Below are 19,030 nucleotides of genomic sequence, written 5' to 3'. Positions count from 1 at the left end.
TGAATAATACAAACATTGTATGGAAGTTTTTGTAAAAGCCGATGCTAAACTGAATTGCCGTCTTTAATTTGAATGAATTATGAATAGAATTTACAAGTTGTATAAAACTCTTAGTGAATGAAAGATGTGGAACATTTTAAGACTTGAATGCAGACAGAGAAAGAGACGGGCAGGTAGGCAGGCAGACAGTCTGTGGAAAGTGCTGTGTCATGGTTGAGAACGACGTTCATTAAAGGTGCTGTAGGTAGGATTGTGAAGATCCAGGACTTAGCCAAAGAATTTGAACGTCGACAACTTCTCAGTCACTCCCCCCTTTCTGCTAAAGCCAAAACGGTCTCCTAAGCCCCTCCCCCCACAAGGGAGAATGAATGCGTGTGCATGAGCAGTGATTGACATGCAGTTAGACACCCCCCCTGGCCCTGATTGGTGCATCTGAACAGTTAGACACCCCCCCTGGCCCTGATTGGTCCATCTGAACAGTTAGACACCCCCCCTGGCCCTGATTGGTCCATCTGAACAGGGAGCGGTGGAGTTTTGCAAATCTCACTCCAGGCTGTAGGTGGAGCCAGAGGAGCTGGATTATTTTTTTAATGACCAGCTTCATGTAGTTCTACTGGAACATAGGGTCAGTTTCAGCAAATATGACAGAAAGATAGTTTTATAAGTCTTACCTACTGCACCTTTAATATCAAGAAGTTACGCACTAAAGCTTTAAAAAAACCCAGTCCTACTTTATACTTTTACTCCACCACATTTCAGAGTATAGGCCCACATGTCTTCTCCACTATTTATTTGACAGCTGTGTACGAATCATATGATCAGCTTAAATGAAGTCTATAGATTGAACAATCCAACAGTATGAGGCAATTAAAACTATACAATACATATTTCCATCTGTGTTACTTGTGATTACGTAAAAGATGTGAATACTTATTCCACCCCTGAGAAAAACAGGGGCAGCCCAGATACAGTATGTGATTTACAGTTTGTTTTTGTGCATTAAAAAAAAAAAAACTGTTCAGTGTTTACATTATGTGAGACTGATCTCTGGAAGTTTACTATAATACATTTTGATTCATTATCTCAATGATTAACATATATGGTCAGCCCCTTTACTATGAGAAGCATGGAGGTTTATTTCAGTTTCTGCTCCTCCTCTTACAGGCAGCACAATGCTCAAATATTCCACTGATGCATTCTACTGTAATCTAATACTCGGCTGCTGACCTCGTTGACCTCCAGTCAGGGAGTGCTGGTGGGCAACAATTGATTTTTCCAATATGAGAGACAAATCAATAGATTGAAAAGTTCAGCGAGGCTTTGGGAGTTTTTCACGCTCACAGTGGGAAATGGGTTCCAGCACATTTTCATTTTTTAAGAGAAACTATGTTGTCTGTTCTCCATCTATGTTATCTTAATGGATGCAAAATGAATTTCTACTATCTATGAATAATGTATAAAAAATAAAGTGGGGTTACAAGTTTAGCTGCATATTTGTTGCAGAGGATCCTGTTTGTTTTTTCCTTTTTTTTTATTGCTTATAAGTTTTACTTTGTGCTTGCACTTTTAACATGTTCAATAAATTAACTAAAATAATGTGTACAGCTTACACTGTTAGTTTGCCTTAAACATTAAAGTCACCACATTGACCGAGCATGCTTTCTAACACCTAATTAAGATGATTCAAAAATAACAAAACTATTTTTGGTTCAATATTCAATACATTTCAATTGCACTACTCATCTGTGGTAATGCTGAGCTGTGTTTATGCCTTTATCTACGTTCACAGCTCTCTAAATGACATGTTGAGTCTCCTGTTTGCAACTCAAAACACAAACACACAAACGAATGACTTCACATCCTGAACCGAAAGTGTTCAAAATCATTCATTCAAAAGGTTCGTCCATGAGTGTCAGTAATCGTTATATAAAAAAAGATCTGTCGCGTCATTAGCATCATGATACAAAAGCTCAATCCATAACACTCAATAGTTTCTGTGATATCATATGTGACGTCATAGGATTATTATGTCAGGGAAACTCAATCTTATGGATCCTTGTAGCTCTGTAGGCGACAGCGTTGAAGTAGGTCATCTGTCTCCCAGTTTTGGAAATGTTTCAAACCACAAATGGTAACAACCTTCTTTGCTTACTGCCAGTGATTGAAATGGAAGGATTGCAACCTTAAACAACGTTACAAACTCACTCAGCACTGTGAGACAAAGTTCAGCTTATTCAATGCAGACACATGGGTTTCCAAGACTGTCGCAAGCCAGCTGTCATTGGGCCAAATATTTGTGCCATCTCACCAAGTATGGCACAAAACCAACCTTTGGTCAACTAGTCTTCTTCTCTAACCTCTGGGCTTCCAACCGCTCAAGTTGGCTACTTATTATTTGTACCAGCCGACCCTGACTTAACAGGCTAAGGTCCTGAACAAACTTCACGTGAGGAAGAAAGTTGGATCGGCGGATGGGTCAAACAAACACTGGACTTTCACCCAGGAGACCAGGGGTTCGCGTCCTGTTTCAAAATAAAAGTGAACAGGAATTTCATTTTGAACAAACGTAACACGCCAACAACTTCAAGTCACGTTCTGTGAGTGAAGTAACGTAAGAAATGTACAGATTAAACGCAAACTCGATATTCCGACCATTAATATAGCAGTACACATATTTTTGCTATATAAAGATATAGTAGAGTAATAACCAACACTCCCTCGGTCTATGAAAGCCTTATGGAGGCCATCCCCGAACACTCGTTTATCCTGAATATCAAGTACAGACCCTTTAAGTAGTTTTGTTGCCCAAACTAACAAAACTGTGACTGCTTTACAATGTTAACAACTCTTGCTTGTTTAAAAGCGACTGATATGTTTAGATATGGATATGAGGACAGAAAAACGCTCCCATGGGTTGTATTTTCTGCCACCATGGGGCTCTAATATATGAAACCCTCCTATGGTTCGTATTAGAGGATAGGAATTACGACTTGTTTTGAGGACTTGTTGGGTTTTCCCCTCTGGGAAGTATAGTTGTATGCACTTGCTTAAAATACTCAAGTAGAAGCAAAGACATTCATCACAAAGCAAAACCTAAATGATACACTTACTTCCTTGAACTTGAATGTTTGTCACGGATTCAACAGTTGCAGGTTAGGAACCCAAACGCAGAAGAAGAGACGAGGACGTAGCAGGGAGAGTTCCAATAATTTAATGACGAAGAAAAATAAACATTTAGTCCACGCAACTCCGAGAAACAAAGAAATAGAAAACAGGGAAAACGAAATACTAGAAAACAGGCAGAACTTCTTGACACCAAGTACGACAACCAACTGACGCCAGACAAAAAGAGCACTCAGACTAAACGCACAAGGCAGCGAGGGTTGTTACGAGAAACAGGTGACATGAGGGCTGATGAACAGGTGAAACACATCAGCACAGGGCAAACAATCACAAAGACAGGAAGTCAAATATCAAACAAGAGATGGCACATGGGAAGTGACCCTCCAAAATAAAACAGGAAACTAAACAAAACCCAGGGCCATGGAAAGTTTAATACATTTAATTAGCGGTAGCTACTGGATACATATAGAGCAAACACAATATTCAAACTTTCCAGAACTATCACTAAATGTTTCACAATGGCAGCTCATTCATTTTAGTAAAAGTTGATTCGCGTGGCCAAACACCAAAATGTTCTTCCATTTTTTTCAGCCCAAAGAACGACGAATTTGGATTATTATTGACTTGGGAGCGTGCCTATGTTTTTCACTGAAAATTCTGCCCTATGTTCGCCTAACCCCTAACCCACCCTAACCCTAACCCTTGAAGGGAAATGGAGGAACACAATACCTCATTTTGAAATGTGGGCACATAGGGCTGTGGGACCATGGGGCTGTGGGACCATGGGGCTGTGGGACCATGGGGCTGTGGGACCATGGGGCTGTGGGAACGTAGGGCTGTGGGAACGTGGGGCTGTGGGACCGTGGGGCTGTGGGACCATTGGGCTGTGGGAACATTGGGCTGTGGGAACATTGGGCTGTGGGAACATAGGGCTGTGGGACCGTTGGGCTGTGGGAACATAGGGCTGTGGGACCATGGGGCTGTGGGAACATAGGGCTGACCCCATTGACTTTAATAGCTTGTGTTTGGGCAAGAGGGAATCACATAACCTGCAATTCCAACTGCAGCCACAAAACCGAAATCACTGCAAAACCCAGAGCTGCTCATGAGGGCTTAGTACTGGTAATGCTTTGGAAATATCCAAATCATGTTTTATTTTTATACACTTCAGTATTGCAGGGTAAAATGAACCATGCAGCCTGTTGGAGACACTGGAAGGACTTCAATGTCTTTATTTTTTATTTTAGTTAATCCATGCATTTATTTCCTCACAAGTCAACAAGACTTTATCCACTTTTTGCAACAGAATTCCACAAAACTCAGACTGTATTCATTTACAGCCACGCCACAACAGGCTTTTCCACTCAGCTCTCTGTTTCTAATCTAGTTGCTAAATATTTAGACATAATTAACTAACAATCAGCTCTGCAGTTTTCCCTCCATGCTGTGTGATGTGACTGTCCGGGCCTCTGCTGGGCTAATTTCCTTCCCGTCTGGCTCGACTCACCACAGAGCTGCTGCTGTTGTGTTTGTGTCAGAAGGCTCCAGCGGCTGCAGAGTTATTGCAGGAGGAAGGGAAAACCCAGCCAGAATCAGATCCCTGGAGGCAGTGTGTGTGTGTGTGTGTGTGTGTGTGTGTGTCTGTGTGTGTGTGTGTGTGTGTGTGTGTGTGTGTGTGTGTCGGTGTGTACCAGAATGTGTGTTCCAGTGTGTGTGTGGGTTTGTGCCAGTCAGGAATAAATGTGGTGACATATAAATCTGAGTAATAAAGGATGAGTGGCTGAAGCTATTTAATTATACCCACAAATAATAATGTTTTTAACCTGCTAAACAGTTTGTGCTCTCAGTCTTAATGGATGTGTGTGTGTGTGTGTGTGTGTGTGTGTGTGTGTGTGTGTGTGTGTGTGTGTGTGTGTGTGTGTGTGTGTGTGTGTGTGTGTGTGTGTGTGTGTGTGTGTGTGTATTTGTGAGAGCGTGTGTGCTATGCATTTGTTTGACCCCAACACTTATTGTACATTAGAGGATGGATACCTAAACTGAGCCCGTCCCAGGCCGGGTTCGGACAGATATTTAGAAATGAGGTTCGGGTCGGGCTTGGTCACATCAGCGTGATAAGGCATTGAACATTTTAAATTTAAAAAAGCTTATTACTGTGGATTTCCACTGGATGTGGAACATCTGCAGACCGGCTCCGCTGCGGAATGGCTGTGTGCTCCGCAGATCTCCAGATTTGTTGCGGCAAGTCTGCGGCCATGACTGACAGTTGTAGTCACGAGGACCCACAATATCTTGCGAATTCACGTGGAATAGAACCACAAAACCATTAGGTTTCCATTAAAGTCAATGTGTGTATTTCCACTGACTGCGGAACGTCTGCGTCCCTACTCCGTCCCAGCTCCGGCGGTCCGCAGCCCCTCCGGAGCAGATATGCAGAGCAGAGCGGGACAGGAAGAAACAAAATAAAAATCCGGTTAATTTTCAAAGTAAAATCCACCGTGCTCACGGCGGATCATATTTCTCTGCACTACACCTTGAAAACACAGCACAGAGTTGTTTCCCCTCTACTCCTCTGGATGGAAACAAACTGTTGTTGGTTTTGTGGTTCTATTCTATGTGAATTCGCGAGATATTGTGGGTCCTCGTGACTACAACTGTCAGTCTTGGCCGCAGCCGTGCCGCAACAAATCCGGACCTGGTGGGTATTGACGGACGGCGGAGCACGCAGCCGTTCCGCAGCGGTGCCGGTCCGCAGACGTTCCGCATCCAGTGGAAATCCACTGTTAACGTGCGCTTGTTGCTCCGTGTGCGCTGATGACCTCATCTGTTGACATTTCTGAATGCCTTCCTACAGCTGCTTAATAAAAGCTTTCCACACAAACAAACGTACATGTGTCATTAGTATGAGAAAAAAATGAGATTTTAACTCAGACAGAAATATCTTAATGCCTGTCGGGCTCGGGCCGGGTTCTGTTACTGCTCTGTCGGACGCGGCGTGCTCGGACAGAAAAATGTGGCCCGATCCGCACTCTATTGTACATATGAGTGTTTACTGAACATGCAGTTGAGAATTTTAATGTCCAGGTTTTGAAAGAAGAATTGGCGACTGTGTATTTATGTTTTTGAAATATCAGAGTTTTTGGGGAGATTCATAACATATATGACACAGTGTCTGCCTTAATTGTGTGTATTCCTGCACTTTCTTCCTAGTCTGGCCATCACCAGACCAAGCTCAATCTTTTAAGATTGAACATTAGTCTGGAGAGTCTGCTCTGTGTTTCCTACTGCACAAGAGGCGTGATCAACGGGCATAGTTCAAATGACTCTGTACGCAACTGGATAGTCCTTCAACCAATCAGATCTCGAAAACTCCAGGCAGGAAACACGTTAGTTTGTAGCATTGATCAGCGGTTTGCAGAAGCAGCAATGGCATATAAACGTAAAAATGAATGTAAACAAAAAGCTGCTTGCCGTCGCTTCTCTATCGTCATTGTGTTAAACCCGACAATGGCACGCCAGGTGGATAAGCCAGTTTGTGATTGGTCCCCGCAAAATTGTAACGGAAGCAGGATAGAATAATGTACAGGTTTCCAGCCTGAGCTGTAGGGAGAAATCAAATCGCCAGCAGATCGGGCTGGGTTTAGCCAGTCTACTTTCTTCCTGTCAGTCATTTAAACCTCATTTCTTATCAGCTACGTACTACGCTAAAAAGCGTTTTGTACAAATGTGGCTTAAAACTGGATACAAAGTCAATTCATGACAACCACATCACTGACCCATGCACAAAGGAGGACGCCATCGAGAGGTGACCAAATGTAACGGAGCGCTACCTTGAATAAAATGACAGATTTCTCTGTGTTGAACACATTGGAAACATTTGGGATAATGTAAGTACACAACTCAACCAAATTTATGGGTGTAGACGTTTTTAGACATTACAATGCTTACATATGATATCTTTAGTGAATCTCCTGACTGCTGTCATATTTGAAATTAACTAAAAGAAATATAGCAATACAAAACTACTTACAAGTAACTTTAAAGCTTTCCTGTTCCTGCTTTCTTTGATTGATAGAAATGATTTTTCCTTAACTTTTAAATTTTGCCTTTGCCTTACGAAGAAAAGAAGACTCTGCACAATTAGTTCCACATGTTTTGAGTACCAGAAACAAGAACACTGGGATTTAAAGCACAGCCTGTTCAGTCGAACACCTCGGTTCGGTTTGGAACAGCCCGGCCTCTGGAGGCCACTAGTGCGATTTTTAGACCCTGAGTTTGTTTTTTATAAACGTCCTGTCAGATTATTTGATCACTCTGAACCCTCAGGGCCGTTCAGCTGTTCTCATCAGTCTGAGAGAAGACGTGATGTGGAGGGGATTTTAATCCATCTCTGTCTCTCTGTTTTTGTGTGTTGATGTTGCCACCCTCTTCGCCATGGAGACGTACTCCAGAGGATCTAAGAGAGCGTGAGCGCATCAATGATCTCAAGACTCACCGCCTGAATAAGGAGGAGGACGCGAGCATGTTCTCTATAGTTCCTCACGGGCCTTGAAAGATTTCCAAAGTTCTTTAAATGGGTTCCAGGGAGGATTCAAATGGTCATTGAAGGCGTTCCAGTGATCCCTTGACAGTTTCCAGTGGTCATTGGAGAGATTAGAAATCCGTTACTTTGTGCTAACACAAGATCACCTCCGGGTAGACAAATGGCCATTGTTTTGGTTTGCGGAGACATGTGAAATCAGCAAACTTGTTTATTTCTTTCTATTTTAAAGATATATAGTTAAACACGGAGGTCGGACCTATCTGTCGTCTCTGCTCTCATTATTTTATGTATTGTCTTGCGTTGCTAGCGTCTTTGATAAACCAAATCAGCATTAGGAACAGCAACATGTCACCGCCGATCGGACTGACTGCTGGTTTGGTTAGTGTCATTTTTTTTTAGTCTGTGGCCCAACAGGTAAATTAGCTCTCCAAGCTAACATTAGTCAAAGTGTTGACATATGAAAGCATCAAACTAGGTTTTATATTGATTGAGACTGGAGTATATCCAATATATTCAGTTTGCTCAGCGCCATTAAATCTTATGTACGGGACGCAGGAGGTTTCTACCCAGAAGTTATTGTAAACAAACATTGTGATTGGGTCTTTACAGATCTCTGGAGATCTTTTAGGAACCCTTGAAAGTGTTCCAATGAGACTTGAAAGTGATCAAAACTGGTCTTTCGCCGTTGAAGGAGTACCAATGTTTCCGTGCAGCATCCGAGGTCATTTGAATTAGTCCAAGTGATCCCTCAAGGGGAATCCTGGAAGGAGTTCCATGGATCCTTGCAGGGGCTGGTAGTTCAAGGGGTTCCACTAGTCGTTAAGATGGTTCAAGGGGTCATGAAGGAACTTCATGGATCCTTCAAGGAGTTCCAACGTTATTTGAAGGTGAATCAGTGGTCTTAGAACAGGTCTGGGTTCAGTGGATGGGTACTAGTGGTCTTTTTACAGGCTCCATGGGTCTTTGAATGGATTTAAGTGGTCATTGAAAGAGTTTCAGGGGATTCAAATGTGCTACTGGTAGTTCAAGAGGTTTTGAATAAGTTCCTTGAAATGCGAAAAGGGGTTCAGTGGCCCTGAATGGCTTCTTAAGGACCAGGTCGTTAAGGAGTGGCAAATATCCTTGAGGCAGTTCCAGTGACCCCCGAAAAGTGTTCCAGTGATAACTGAAGGCCTTACACGGGACTTGAAGGGATACTATTGGCTGTTGAAGTAGTTCACAATCTGTGAAAAGGATTCCCAGATCCCCAGCGACATAAGGAAAAAGTTAACAGACGCAGGCTTTGCCAAGTGTGTATGTCGTCTAATGTTTTTCAAACACGATTAACTATGTTATACAGTAATAAGTGCACTGGGAGAAGGAGCATTATGGGATTCTTCTCCTCACACACAGTCTGTTGGATGTTTAATTTCCTGGAACACAATGGTGCGATGTAATAGCAAAGAACATTTATTTGGCTGCAGGGAACAAAAGTGTTCTCTGTTTAATCAAATAATGAGCTTTTCTATACAATAAAGTAGTCTGCATTTTGTAATACGTTTGTCATTTCATTTAACCGTGTTTACAATGCATTTGATTTCCCTGTATTTTTAAGATGAAATTCATATGAAACAGTAGTTTATATACACAACCTTCCACTTCCGGGATATGTGCTGCTTGGAAGAGAATGACTGAGCCTATGAACAATCTCAACGTCCATTTAAAACCTGTTCTGGAGCTTTTATTCATCATCACCCGATTTTCCTCAGGAAAAGGTCTTTGTCCAGTTGTCATGGAATTGTAAATGTTCAAATTAAAAAAATGTCCAAGCACTTTAAAGACTTCTCGTCCCTGCTGGCCTAAAGAGGTTGTGATTGAAAGTTCATTATAGACTTTGGAAACATACATTTAAAATGTGTATTATGAGTCGTGCATTTAAAATGAGTTATAATTCACATTAAACAGATACAAAATGTAATAAATGAACAAAAGCTCATTACGTCAGTAATGCACGACAGCTCACCATTCCTGTTTATGATGTAAAGTCCACTGGAGGCCATTCAAACACTCTGCTTTGCTTTTCCTGGAAGCCCAGTCTGTGTGTGTGTGTGTGTGTGTGTGTGTGTGTGTGTGTGTGTGTGTGTGTGTGAATCCAATTCCATTTAAGTTGAGTCAGTCAGCAATAGTGTTTTGATTTATGTATGTGCATGTCCGAGTTGGAGAGAGAGCGCGAAAAAGACACGAGAGAACATCAAAGTCAGAGCTGGCATACGTTAACATGCAGCTGTCAGGCCTGTACAGAACGGCTTGTGTGTATGTCAGAGTGTGTTTGTATACATGCGTGTTGGTCTCAGATGACTCAGGCCCCCTCCCATCTGTCCCAACAGTCCAGTGAAGTCCTTATGTCAGAGCCGCTCATCATGTTTGTGGTTGTGGTGTCAGATATTGGCTGCAAGTGAGTAATCACAAAAACCTCAGATCTTGGTTGCTGATTTTGGTCTTAAAAAATCAAGACAAACAATGACAAAGCGGACATTTCCAGGTCAGAAGTCTAAAATGTATGCAAAAATGTAGATGCATTATCCTATGAATGTCCAGCAACACGAGCGATCAAGCCCCTGCAGTTCAGAACCTGTTTAGGCAACGACACTACTTGGTTATGTTTAGGAAAAGATTGTTTGGGTTCAAATAGGTAGGTTTGTTACGTTACTTACGTACGTGGCGTTAGTTAAGTACGTAAGTTACGTTTGTTTGACCCGTCCATCCACCCTAGTCTATATCCACGACGTTCCACTTCTGGGATTGCTCCGGTGCTGCCAGGAATTCCGCCGGATGTCCCTCTTTGGGGCCGGATGTCCGTCCCCTTCCTCTTTCTTTGTGTTGGCGTTCTAACCTCTGGTGGATTTGTGAGGACTATGGTTAACTGCTCCTCAGATCTCTGCAGGGTAAATCCAGACAGCTAGCTAGACTATCTGTCCAATCTGAGTTTTCTGTTGCTCGACTAAAACTACTTTTGAACGTACACATGTTCCACCAAAACAAGTTCCTTCCCGAGACTAGTTTGTAATGGCACCATGGCTCCGTCCGGCGCTTAGCACCGCCCAAGATGATTGTGATTGGTTTAAAGAAATGCCAATAAAACCAGAGCACGGTGTTCTCCCATCCCTGAATGCTGTGTGGACTAGGAAGACCTTCCTCCGCAGCGCTGTGGAGGAAGGTCTGACTTCCTGTGACGACTTTGCCGCTCTTTGTCCATCTAAGATGCTGGGACATCAATCCATGTTAACCTGGGGTAATATTTTACACCGAGCTCATGTTGCTGCACTTAAAAGAAAATGAAGCAGCTTTCACTTTGATTTAAAAGCTTTTGGACTGAATATACAGCAGCGGGGCTCCAGTGCAGGACTCCTTGTTTTGCTTTTGTTCTTACTGCCAGCGTCGCGGCTCGTTCTTAAATCCTCAACTGGCAGCACGCGTTGGTTTCTGTCTCCGTGAAAGAACACTTGGTCCCTTTCTCTGAAGTCTATTAACAGGGGCCTATTTTCAAAATATGAACTCAGAGCCAGCTCCTTCCACGCTCCCATTTGTCTTGATATGTGCTGAGCGATGGTTGCTTCACTGCCGAATCTAAATCCCAGGGTGGAGATGGCCGGCTGGATAACAGCCTTTTGGTGTTTCAGCAGGAATGTGTTAGATTACGAATGTTCGGTAGCCTGAGATCAATATGGATTGACTGGGAGACTCCGGGGTTGGAACTAGGGGACCCAACGTGTCTTTCTGATCTGCGTTATAATTCAGGGCCCACCGTCTTTGAAGTCGGATATTGAAGACGAAAAACATCATAACAAATCAACAAAGGCCCTGTTCGACGTTTGAGTTTTCGTTGTCCAAGGAGCTAAAGAAATGCAATAACTAGTCTCTGTTTTGTATGTTCACGTTTGTTTTTTCACCGCATCTGAAAAACTGAAGATCGTGGTAATTGAAAAGTACGAAAGAGGAATAGGGCTAATGTGTGTGTCTGACTTTTTCCTCAGAACTCAAGTACATTTTTCACATGTGGCCCTAATCCTCTTCCGTAGAAAAGAACTATCTCCAGAGGAGGATGTTTTTTTGGGGCCCGAAAACTACAGCCTCAGAACTCAATTTAGTCCCTAGTTCCTCCAGTCGAAATGCAGGTAAAGTTCCTGAGTTCCTAAAGAGGTTCCTGTAAAAATTCCTGTTGTGGGGTTTTTTCGAGGACAAGACACCAACAAGTAACTGTGCCTGGCCAACAAATAGTCTTTTGCAGGGATCAAACAAACAAGACATAACATGTCAATCAGTGAGCTTTAGAGGTGCTGATAGGGGGATTTTTTTTTAAAGCATAAAGGCTTGCTGTTTCCCCGTTTCCCATCATTATGCTAAGCTGAACCTACCGGCTGCTGGTTGTAACTTCATATTTATCGTACCACTCCATCAATCTTCTCATCTAACTCTCTATCTCTTCTCATGTAAGTTCATGGAGGCTGATGTGTGTTTTCTACACATCAGACCCAGCTAGTCTCGCATTGCCAGACCTTCCTCCACAGCGCTGCGGAGGAGGGTCTGGCTAGTCCGCACAGCAAAAAACGTGCTCTGGTTTTATTGGCATTTCTTTAAACCAATCACAATCGTTGTGGGTGGTGCTAAACGCCGGACGGAGCAAGATAGCTTGTTTTGGTGGAACATGTGTATGTTCAAAGGTAGTTTTGGTCGTGCAACAGAAAACTCAGATTGGACAGATAGTCTAGCTAGCTGTCTGGATTTACCCTGCAGAGATCTGAGGAGCAGTTAACCATAGTCCTCACAAATCCACCAGAGGTTAGAACGCCAACACAAAGAACAACACATTCTCACTCCCGTCGTGTAAAATACCGATGCTTGGGCAGGTGCCTTTGGTGTTGTTATTGATGCTTAAAGTCTCCTTTAGCGTCATATCTAATCGCGCTTGGTCGGGATTCTTGGCGTCACTTTTTGACGCTCTTGGTCGGGACGTACATTTAACTGACATGTGGCACAAGAACGGGACAGTTACGGTTAGGGAAAGATTGTGACTAGGGTTACAAAATGTACGTTTCAGTAACACGCGGGACAAGAACGGGACAGGGCTTTTCCAGGGGGGAAAGCCCTGTGTTGTTTGGCCCATCCACCCCCCCATTTATAGTGTTGTCTTTCCAAAATATGTTTTTCATTACACTTGATTTCTTGTCAGCTGCAGATATTCTGAATTCCATCAGCAAAATTAAAGGTGAAGGAGTAGATTTACTTATACATGACTTTACTTAGAAATCTTTAAACACAGACTCAATAAGGACTCACAAAACTACATGTTTGCTGGACAAAAGTTTACTTTGGACAAGGACATCACTTTGGGTTCGACATTGGGAGGGTTAAGGGCTCCAACTAGGGAGGTCCTGGGACAATTCAATTTTATTTATAGTATCAAATCCTAACTATAGTTATCTCGAGACACTTTACCGATAGAGTAGGTCTAGACCACACTCTATAATTTACAAAGACCCAACAAGTCCAGTAATTCCCCCAAGAGCAAGCATTTAGTGCGACAATGGCGAGGAAAACCTCCCTTTTAGGGAGAAACCTGGGACAGACCCAGGCTCTTGGTAGGCGGTGTCTGACGGTGCCAGTTGGGGGTGTGATGTGGGGGTAACAGTGGTAATAATAGTCACAATGAAAATAATGGAACAGTGACTAGAAATAGTAGTTGTAGTAGTTCATGTCATAGCAGGGCACTGCATACATGCATGTATTGAAAAAAGCGCAAAAACATTAAAAACAATTCCCATAAAAACTTTTAAGAAAAAAAAGGCGACAAAAACTTTGAAATTTCTTTCCAAAAAACCCCTTTTAAACAGCGACAGCGACCAAAACATTGAAAATGTGTCCAAAATGTGTCAAAAAAGGTGACAAAAACGTTGAAAAAAGCAGCAAAAATGTCGGAAAAAAGCAACAAAAACCTTTCAAAAGAACAAAAACGTTGGGAAAAAGCTCTGTTTTGATTATTGAGGGGGTTGTAACACCCCCCCCTAAATTAGACCTATGCTTGAGGAGAATGAACACAACATTTACACCTTGAGAAGGTTAACCTACAACAACATTTTAGGGTGGAAGGACCTTTTACCTTTTATTTCTGTATGATTGATCGCCTTCAGTATGACAACATGGTAGATTCAAAAGGGGGTTCTCACTCAAAAACCGGTTGCAATGATTGAAATCTCTGTAATGTTTTCTTTTATCAAAATCCACTCTGGGAAACATCTGGAGCGAGACGTCACTGCCTCTCAGTTTGGCCAGTTACCCTCAGGGACAAATAACTCTTGGGGAGTTTCTCTTTAAGGCCTCTCAGCAATCCACATGAACTGAACCTCATTTTGAAATATTTTTGTGGAGGGCAGCCTGGAGAACGCTTACGTCCTCTACACCAAGTTCATCACGAGTGACATAGTCTCGCATTGACAGACCTTCCTCCACAGCGCTGCGGAGGAAGGTCTGTCTAGTCAACACAGCATTCCTGGCTGGGAGAAAAACCTGCTCTGGTTTTATTGGCATTTCTTTAAACCAATCACAATCGTCTTGGGCGGCGCTAAGCACCGGACTGAGCCACGGTGCCTCTGCTAAATAGTCTCAGGAAGGAACTTGTTTTGGTGGAACATGTGGACGTTCAAAAGTAGTTTTAGTCGTGCAACAGAAAACTCAGATTGGACAGATAGTCTAGCTAGCTGTCTGGATTTACCCTGCATAGATCTGAGGAGCAGTTAACCATAGTCCTCACAAATCCACCAGAGGTTAGAACGCCAACACAAAGAAAGAGGAAGGGGACGGACATCCGGTCGAAATGAGGGACATCCGGCGGAATTCCTGGCAGCACCGGAGCAATCCCGGAAGTGGAACGTCGTGGATATAGACTAGGGTGGATGGACGGGTCAAACAAACGTAACTTACGTACTTAACTAACGCCACGTACGTAAGTAATGTAACAAACCTACCTATTTGAACCCAAACAATCTTTTCCTAAACATAACCAAGTAGTTCTGTTGCCTAAACAGGTTCTGAACTGCAGGGGCTTGATCGCTCGTGTTGCTGGACATTCATAGGATAATGCATCTACATTTTTGCATACATTTTCACAAGATATTATACGAACCATTGTATGATAATATGGTTCAGGTCAGGTTCTTGATCTGCCAGGGTTGTCTAAATCCAGCTAGCAAGCTAGCAGAAAAGAGCTAGGAGAATGTTTTCTAAACAAGGAACAAGTCTGGTTTTTATTTGGACAGTTATCCACAGGGAGTAGAAGTATTCCTGGTTCTTCTGTTGATCTGTTTCAGGTGGTAGACTTCTGACCTGGAAATGTCCGCTTTGTCATTGTTTGTCTTGATTTTTTAAGACCAAAATCAGCAACCAAGATCTGAGGTTTTTGTGATTACTCACTTGCAGCCAATATCTGACACCACAACCACAAACATGATGAGCGGCTCTGACATAAGGACTTCACTGGACTGTTGGGACAGATGGGAGGGGGCCTGAGTCATCTGAGACCAACACGCATGTATACAAACACACTCTGACATACACACAAGCCGTTCTGTACAGGCCTGACAGCTGCATGTTAACGTATGCCAGCTCTGACTTTGATGTTCTCTCGTGTCTTTTTCGCGCTCTCTCTCCAACTCGGACATGCACATACATAAATCAAAACACTATTGCTGACTGACTCAACTTAAATGGAATTGGATTGATATTTCACATCGCAGCGATGTAGTAACCATGTCGGTTAGATGTATTACAAGTTCCTCAGTTGTTCGCGGGTCATTTGGAAACATCGTTTATTGAGCGTCTGGGCGTCTTATTATGATGGAAATCTATACATCGCAGCAACGTATTAACTATGTCGGTACAATGTCATTCAGGTTCCTCACTTGATCGCTGGTCATTTTGAAGCATCGTCTAATGAGCGTCTGGATGTCGTACGGTACGGACAACATCTGTGTCCCAACAGGTGACGGTACGTCAGCGCGGACAGCAGTGCGTCCGACCTGCTGACAGATAGAAACATGTCGGGAATTAATGTTGAGGCTTGCTACCTGTAAATACCACTGCATTTTATCAGCCGTGGAAAGTAACTGTGCCGTACTTCACTACAACTGTAAGGTACTTTTAATTAAGTATTTTCATTTTCTTCTACTTGCCTATTGTACGTTTTACTTCTCTATTTTTATAGTTTTAGTTACTTTGCATATTCATATTAATTATACAAAATATTATGAATAATCTATGATGTATTAAAGTGGATAAAGAGGAGACTTTATTGATTCACAAGCTGCCTGCCAAGTCAAACTTCCGCTGTTATTTTGGTGAAAGTAACTCAAAAGTAACGCAAAAGTAGTGTTACGCATTACAATTCAGAGACAGTAATACTGTAATATAACTAATTACTCTCAAATGACAGTAACTAGTAATCTATAATGTATTACATTTTGGAAGTAACTTGCCCAACACTGGAGTTTAGAACGCCATCACAAAGGAAGAGGAAGGTGACGGATATCTAACAAACCCGGAAATGAAACGTCGTGGATATGGACTACGTGAGACAAAACGCAGAAAACTCTGCACTTCTTCTGTATGTTGCTGTGATGTTTTATAAAAAAAGATGTCTCGCTCGCAGAGACTTTCACAGAGAAAAGTTGGGATATTTGAGGGAAAAAAAGTCTAAAGATTTCTAGGAAAAAGGAATATCTTTGATTCATTGTTCCACTGAGGAACATGTGGTCTCGTTGAGTTGTCTCTAGTGAATAATGATGGAGCAATGGCAAACATCTTCCTCCTAACCTGATAAAAGGTACAATGTAAAAAAACCAATAATCATGATATTAGAAACAAAGATCATGTAGAAACTGAGCACAAAATGAACTCAGAAATGTGGATGAAAGAGAGCTATTTTATGCACCAAAGGGACTGTTCAGTGTTTCTATCCATCAGCTCAGATAAATATGTCTTCATCACACTCAGTGATGTTCATCTTACAGAACTCTAGTCCCCGAGGTGTGGGACGGGACTGCAGCATGTTGCCCTGCAGCCAAAAATCATGACCTACGAGTTTATTTGGAGAGCCTCCACCCGAGGAGAAACAGCAGGAAGCACGGATGCTTCCTGCTGCCATAAATCTGGACAGGCCGTCTGTAAAATGAGGAAATATGTGAGCAGATTAACATTTGGAAACAGTGACGCCTTGTGAACATACACAGATCTGCTCCTCACTGAGAGATTTAAACCCCAGTCCTGATCCAAATGTCTTCATTCGAGCTGATTTTAAAATGGACGTTATTTAATCAATCAATCAAACATTTCATACAAATCAATGTAACACAATGTGCTTCGTACAAAAGTGACATAAAGACTTTGTGCAATTATACAGAGTAAAAAAGAGTAATACACACACACACACACACACACACACACACACACACACACACACACACACACACACAGGGCTTCCAGGAAAAGCAAAGCAGAGTGTTTGAATGGCCTCCAGTGGACTTTACATCATAAACAGGAATGGTGAGCTGTCGTGCATTACTGACGTAATGAGCTTTTGTTCATTTATTACATTTTGTATCTGTTTAATGTGAATTATAACTCGTTTTAAATTAAATATATATATATATATAAATATATATATATATATATATATATATATCTGCTTGGGGAGCATTGGCTTAACTTTGAACAAGACTCTTAATGTGCTGATTGAATTGGAGGTGTGTGTGCGCGTGCATGGACAAATCTTTCTCTAAATGCTGCTCTGTTTTATGATGGAGTGTGTGTCACACACACACACACACACACTCTTTTCTTCAGTAGGTTCAGGACCAGAACTAAGTGTTAGTGAGTTGGTGGAAAGTCTTAATTACAGGTTTTAAGATACAGAATTATTTCCCTCCCAGCCTACAGAAACGTTCTCCTTTATCATTTAAAAAAAATCTGTAGAAAAATACTTTACCATATCAATAGCTCAACATGTTTCTTCTTCGTTTTTTGTTTTTTTCCCCTTTTCTTTCTTCTCATTTTCTCTCCTCATTTGATCGTTCCTTTCTTCGGTCCCTTTTTCACAGACTATACGTTTTTTATTTGTCTCTTCATGTTATGTATTGTTGAATAATTGTACGCAACCAAACATGCCAAGCCCCTCAAGACGATTATGAATGAAATTAAAGACCTTAATCACAACATCAAAACTCGTGCTCACCACCACGAAAAAAAACGGCAGAAACATGTCCGTGTGTAAAAGAGCCTTTCTTTGATGTCATTTTTCAGTTTTTCAAGAATCGGTTTAGGAATCGGAATCGTTTTCAAAGTACCGGTTCAGCATCAGAATCGTAAAAATCCAAACGATACCCAACACTATGAGTGACGTTTCCTCTGCTTTGGTGGGCGTGTCTCTCGTTTATTGGCTGGGTGGTACCCAATCAGCAGAGACGTGTCTGTAAACCCGTGGTGATGAGAAAGGCAGAGCGCGGTGCTACGTTTTGTCTGCGCTGAACGTAGCCCTGGCTCCACCCTCCTACAACCACCATGGCTGCACCTGATTGGACGAACACTGCTTCACTCTTGGGGCTGTCTGCTCCCGGAATTCAAAACAGACCATATTGGTGGATCAAATGAAAATGATCTCTTATTTTATAAAAAAGTCACTTTAAAAGATTTTCAGGATTTTTCGGAGAGGCAACCTTTTTCCTTTGGTGCATTTTGCTTTTAGATCCACCTGTTGGCTAAGAAGACACCTGAATGCAATTAGAAGATAATTTTCAAATGTCTTTTAATAAACAGAGCACATGGTCTAAGAATCACGTACACACACTAGAAAGGGTCAAAACAGCTCGTCATTTTTTATCAACTCTTTAGAAAGAACAATGGAGGCACTTTACCCAGCTTATGTTTAACAGGGAAAAACAGCGGTGGTGGTGGTGGTGGGAGGGAGGGGGGGGGGTGCATGCAGCCATGCACACGTGTTTATAAAACATATATATGTAGATTTGTTTTCCTCAAAAAGCACCTCATCACTGTGAATAATAAAATTACCAAAACTAAAAACACAAATCAGAAGATAAAAAAAGAAACACGACCCGTCTCAGTGTGCAGCGCTCTCGCAGCGAGAAAACTTAAAAAAAAAAAAAAAATGGCTGAGATTTTGTTCCAAAAACAACGTTTACACATTGACAAATCTACAATATGAGTTTGGTTTCATGTCTTAACACAAATACACTAACATCTGAACAAGTCCATATCCACGACGTTTCATCTCCGGGATTGTTCCGCCGGATGTCCGTCACCTTCCTCTTTCTTTGTGTTGGC

This window comes from Sander vitreus, chromosome 21 (genome assembly GCF_031162955.1).
Source record: "Sander vitreus isolate 19-12246 chromosome 21, sanVit1, whole genome shotgun sequence".
NCBI lineage: Eukaryota > Metazoa > Chordata > Actinopteri > Perciformes > Percidae > Sander > Sander vitreus.
Note: the sequence above shows the minus strand (reverse complement) of the source record.